This window comes from Salmo trutta, chromosome 22 (genome assembly GCF_901001165.1).
Source record: "Salmo trutta chromosome 22, fSalTru1.1, whole genome shotgun sequence".
In the NCBI taxonomy this organism is placed as follows: Eukaryota; Metazoa; Chordata; class Actinopteri; order Salmoniformes; family Salmonidae; genus Salmo; species Salmo trutta.
In genome coordinates this window covers 46,882,854-46,889,266 of record NC_042978.1, presented here as the reverse complement: position 1 = coordinate 46,889,266, position 6,413 = coordinate 46,882,854, and positions in this window count along the sequence as shown.

Here is a 6,413-nt window from a genome sequence, read left to right as displayed (position 1 = left end):
AACACGCTCTGAATTTACGAGTACACTCTGGCACTCCAGATTGAATTTAATAACAAACCTGAAGTAGTAAAATGTCTAGCTAGTAATTTGTTATGCTAACAAGCTAGCAAGAGGGTGCATAGTAACAGCATCAAATTCTGGTAAACTGGCAAAGCCTAGTACACTCAACTGAAAGGATACTGTTCGTTTACAGTATACTAAAATGAACTAATAGTATGTAGAATATACTCATTATGTAGTATACAGTATGTTGGTTTGGGTATTGGAACACATGTCAGGAGTTTCCCCCGGACATCCGATTGTGTCCAGTAATGACTCTAACCAAGCCTTTGTCTAATTTCATTGATTTCCACACCAGACCTCTTGTTACTGAGCTACTTTCCTACCTAAGAGACACAGGCGATTTCATCAATCAGTTATCTGAACTAAAGCTGAACGAGGATGATAGGCCTACTTTTCTTGTAACTATAGACATAATTAGGGTGTACAACAACATTCCCCACAACATTGGACTGGAAGATTTACGTTATTTTTTTAGACTCCAGAACTGACCCTACTCCTCGCACCCAATGTCTGGTTGAAATGGCTGAGCTGGTATTGACTAAGAACAATTTTTTTGTTTGGAGAGGAATATTATTTACAATCTTGATGTACTTCGACAGGCGCTAGCTTCGCCCCTTGATTATGCCAACCTTTGTTTGGGCCTCATTGAGGATAAATATATCCATTATAATAATACTTTTTTCTGATAATACTGTGTTCTACAAACGCAATATTGATGATGCTTTTATGATATGGAAAGGCACCAAAACGGAACTGGACTCGTTCCATCAGTGTGGCTTAGTTCAGTGGTTCCTAAACTTGTTATAGTCCCGTACCCCTTCAAACGTTCAACCTCCAGCTGCGTACCCCCTCTAGCACCAGGGTCAGCACACTCCAGCTGCGTACCCCCTCTAGCACCAGGGTCAGCACACTCCAGCTGCGTACCCCCTCTAGCACCAGGGTCAGCGCACTCTCAACTGCTGTTTTTTGCCGTCATTGTAAGCCTGTCACACACACACACACACACTATACAATACATTTATTAAACATAAGAATGAGTGTGAGTTTTTGTCACAACCCGGCTCGTGGGAAGTGACAAAGAGCTCTTATAGGACCAGGGCACAAATAATAATAATAATAATAGTCAATAATTTTGCTCTTTATTTAACCATCTTGCATATAAAACCTTATTTGTTAATTGAAAATTGTGAATAACTCACCACAGGTTAATGAGAAGGGTGTGCTTGAATGGATGCACATAACTCTGCAATGTTGGGTTGTATTGGAGAGAGTCTCAGTTTGAAATAATTTTCCACACACAGTCTGTGCCTGTATTTAGTTTTCATGCTTATGAGGGCCGAGAATCCACTCTCACATAGGTACGTGGTTGCAAAGGGCATCAGGGTCTTAACAGCGCGATTTGCCAAGGCGGGATACTCTAAGCGCAGCCCAATCCAGAAATCTGGCAGTGGCTTCTGATTAAATTACATTTTCACAGAACCGCTTGTTGCAATTTCGAAGTGGACTGGAAGCAGGGCATGAAAGGGATAATGAATCCAGTTGTTTGTGTCATCCGTTTCGGGAAAGTACCTGCGTAATTACACACCCAACTAACTCACTCAGGTGCTTCGCTATATCACATTTGACATTGTCTTTAAGCTTGAGTTAATTTGCACACAAAAAATCATACAATGATGGAAAGACCTGTGTGTTGTCCATGTTAATGCAGACAGAGAAAAGCTCCAACTTCTTAATCATAGCCTCAATTTTGTCCCGCATATTGAATATAGTTGCGGAGAGTCCCTGTAATCCTAGATTCAGATCATTCAGGCGAGATAAACATTACCCAGATAGGCCAGTCGTGTGAGAAACTCGTCATCATGCAAGCGGTCAGACAAGTGAAAATGATGGTCAGTAAAGAGAACGTTAAGCTCGTCTCTCAATTTAAAAAAACGTGTCAATACTTTGCACATTGATAACCAGCGCACTTCTGTATGTTGTAAAAACATGACATGGTCGCTGCCCATATCGTTGCATAGTGCAGAAAATACACGAGAGTTCGGGGACCTTGCTTTAACAAAGTGAACCATTTTCACTGTAGTGTCCAAAATGTCTTTCAAGCTGTCAGGCATTCCCTTGGCAGCAAGAGCCTCTTGGTAGATGCTGCAGTGTACCCAAGTGGCGTCGGGAGCAACTGCTTGCATGCGCGTTACCCCTCCACTTTGTCTCCCTGTCATGGCTTTTGCGCCATCAGTACAGATACCAACATGATCAGCAGCTACGTTTGGCTACATACTGACCATTAGTGGAATTCCCGCGAGAGAGTAACGGTTAATGTGATTGGATGTTCATTATCTGACTAGGCTTCCTGTATTTGACATTGTGTTGTTATTTAGCTGAACACTAGATGGTTTAACGAAGCTTCTCAGGCGAGGAAAACATTTTTGGCGTAATGTATAGCCCCGTTGGAAAACATAAATGAACTGTTTGAAAATGTGAATGGGGAAAAAAATGTACAAAAAACTCTACAGAAAAACACCTTTAAAAAAATGTGAATCACATTTTTATTTGGCCTACCCTTGATGGGAATACCTGGCTTAGTTGATTATCTTAACTTCCATTTGGAATGTGACTGTGCCAAGATACATTTTCTAGACAAGTGTGATATTTTTGATAATTCGTTTCACACTACCCTCTGTCAAACCGATGGATTAAAACCACTTCATTCACGCCTCAAGCAACCACACTGGCTCTTTGAAGAGAGGCTTGTGATACAGAAACTCTTTACTCCACTCTTCTTCGCCATCATCATCCCCAACTGTACTCACGCCAAGAGAATAGCACAATAATTCCACTTCCGCCACTGCTTCCGTAACGGTGTTTGAATTGTCAATTTTTAACACTCTTCTATATATTCCTGGTTAATATGCAGTGACTCCCTATTCGCCAGTCTCTAATCAACTATCTGCTTGCACCTGTTGCGCCTGTTAGTCACAGTGTGTCTTCTTAAGTACGTCTTCTTCATTTGTTTGTACAGCACTGATGAAGGCATAAGTGTCATAAGGGTCGTTGAATGGAGACCAAGGCGCAGCGGGTATATTGCTCATTCTTTGTCTTTAATGAATACACTTTAAACAACAAAACGACCAACAACAGTCCCGTCAGGTACACTAGAATAAACGGAAACAACTACCCACAAACCCCAAAGGAAAACAGGCTGCCTAAGTATGGCTTCCAATCAGAGACAACGAAAGACACCTGTCTCTGATTGGAAACCATACCCGGCCAAAATATGGAAAACGAAACATAGAAATAGAATTCTAGCACGATCCCACCTAGAAATAGAAAACCCGAAAACCACCCAAAACAACCACCTGTCACGCCCTGACCACTCCACTATGGCAAATGACCTCTTACAATGGTCAGGACGTGACAATAAGGCTGAAACGTATGCTTAGTTTCTTTTTTATGCACTACCGGTCAAAAGTTTTAGAACACCTACTCATTCAAGGGTTTTTCTTTATTTTTTACATTGTAGAATAATAGTGAAGACATCAAAACTATAAAATATCTCATATGGAATCATGTAGTAACCAAAAAAGTGTGTTAAACAAATCAAAATATATTTTAGATTTGCGATTCTTCAAATAACCTTGATGACAGTGTTGCACACTCTTGGCATTCTCTCAACCAGCTTCACCTGGAATGCTTTTCCAACAGTCTTGAAGGAGTTGCTACATATGCTGAGCACTTGTTGGCTGCTTTTCCTTGACTCTGCGGTCCGACTCATCTCAAACCATCTCAATTTGGTTGAGGTCGGGGGATTGTGGAGGCCAGGTCATCTGATGCAGCACTCCATCGCTCTCCTTCTTGGTAAAATAGCTCTTACATGTGTTGGGTCATTATCCTGTTGAAAAACAAATTATAGTCCGCAGGGTGACCGGTCCACTCCTGACCCACAGGTTCGTCCCCTTTGATGGTGTCCTGCGGCCGGAGCCGCGCGTCGGAGGGGGTACTGTCACGAATACTCCCTCTCCGGCCTCTAGGTCATCAAGGCTGCTGATTTTCCCGCACACCTGTCACCATCATCTCGCGCACCTGCGCCTCATAACACTCACCTGGACTCCATCACCTCCTTGATTATCTTCCCTGTATCTGTCACTCCCCTTGGTTCTTTCCTCAGGTGTTATTGACTCTGTTTTCATGTCGTTGTTTGTGTTTCGTGTTCATTGTTTATTTTATTTATTAAAACACTCCCTGGCTTTCACCAGCCGTCTTTCATACTAGCCTGAGCGCTAACCCTCATTCTGGCTTTCACCAGCTGTCTTTCATACTAGCCTGAGAGCTAACCCTCATTCTGGCTTTCACCAGCTGTCTTTCATACTAGCCTGAGAGCTAACCCTCATTCTGGCTTTCACCAGCTGTCTTTCATACTAGCCTGAGAGCTAACCCTCATTCTGGCTTTCACCAGCTGTCTCTCATACTAGCCTGAGCGCTAACCCTCATTCTGGCTTTCACCAGCTGTCTTTCATACTAGCCTGAGCGCTAACCCTAATTCTGTCTTTCACCAGCCATCTTTCATTCTAGCCTGAGCGCTAACCCTCCTTCTGGCTTTCACCAGCCACCTTTCATACTAGCCTGAGAGCTAACCCTCATTCTGGCTTTCACCAGCCGCTTTTCATTCTAGCCTGAGAGCTAACCCTCAAGGCTTTCTTCTTTCATAATAACAACCATATTTGCAGCCTAACGTTGTTTTTTTGGTATGGTAAAGTCCATGCCTCCACATCTCCATTTTCTGGTAAAACATCTACAGGGAATATCAATTAAATAGCTTTGAAGATATCAACATCCTGCCCTTTTCCTCTGCATTTACAGTATATGCCAACCTTTACAATAACCGTTATGACTACTAAAAATGTCACTGAAAGGTACCAAGCAATACTGTATATGATTTCATTCAAAGTTATTAAGTGGTTATACTCCAAATATGATAACCTGTTGGAAAGTGATTATTTCTCCATCTGTCATTGCTCATAACTGAGTCATCCTAATTAGAATTCATTAGGGATTATCAAGCCTCTATCAGACGCCATGTTGAAATCTCTGTTTCCTCACCGACAGTATTTATGATTGGGCCTCAGGAATGGGGGACTTTCTAGGGGTCAACAAAAGAGGTCTGCTGTGGTAGATGTTCAGAGTGTAAGTGAGTCCAGTCAGGAAGGATGTGAGCCATGGTAGTCATTGCAGGCAGCCAACAGGCGTCTATAGTGTTGTTTCCAGTCACACAGACAGACAACCTGTCTGCCTCCAGTATCCTCATGACAACCTGTCTGTCTCCCTGTATCCTCATGACAACCCGTCTGTCTCCCTGTATCCTCATGACAACTTGTCTGTCTCCCTGTATCCTCATGACAATCTGTCTGTCAACCTGTATCCTCATGACAACCTGTCTGTCTCCCTGTATCCTCATGACAACCTGTCTGTCTCCCTGTATCCTCATGACAACCTGTCTGTCTCCCTGTATCCTCATGACAACTTATCTGTCTCCCTGTATCCTCATGACAATCTGTCTGTCTCCCTCTATCCTCATGACAACCTGTCTGTCTCCCTCTATCCTCATGACAATCTGTCTGTCAACCTGTATCCTCATGACAACCTGTCTGTCTCACTGTATCCTCATGACAACCTGTCTGTCTCCATGTATCCTCATGACACCTTGTCTGTCTCCCTGTATACTCATGACAACCTGTCTGTCTCCCTGTATCCGCATGACAACCTGTCTGTCTCCCTGTATCCTCTCAAACTGTGCATATCCTTTAATAAAAATACAGAAACACAGTAGTGGGTTAGTCAAATTCTACACACTGTTATAACAAAACCCAACTCAATGAAATGCACTTGAAATAGAGGTCGACTTGACATAGTACATTTGTCAACTGTTAGCTTACAATATTGTGACTAATTCATAGATTATGCACCCCACTATTCATGACAACAAATGCTTGATGTGGTGATAGCCAGACATTTCAAAGGAGTGAAATAAACATTTCAACACCAGCTCAGTATCTGTGAGTCTCTGCCCAGGGCAGAGGCTGTTGATAATGAGCTTCCTTCTTCCTCATTCTTTGTTTCCTGTTGCAGCCCGGGCTTTGGGCTCTGGCCCCTGTTCAGAGAAACCCTTATCTGTCTGACCGACACAATAGGATAGAGTCCAGATATCTAAAAGAGGGAGGGAGAGAGAGGGAGAAAGTTTCCAAGTTGGAAATTCCAGAGTAGCCTATTCATGCCCAGGCAGTGTCATAACGATGAATTCCGGTCTTTGGCCGTTGTTGTAGCGTGGGTTGGTGTGTATATATATGCACAGAGTACCA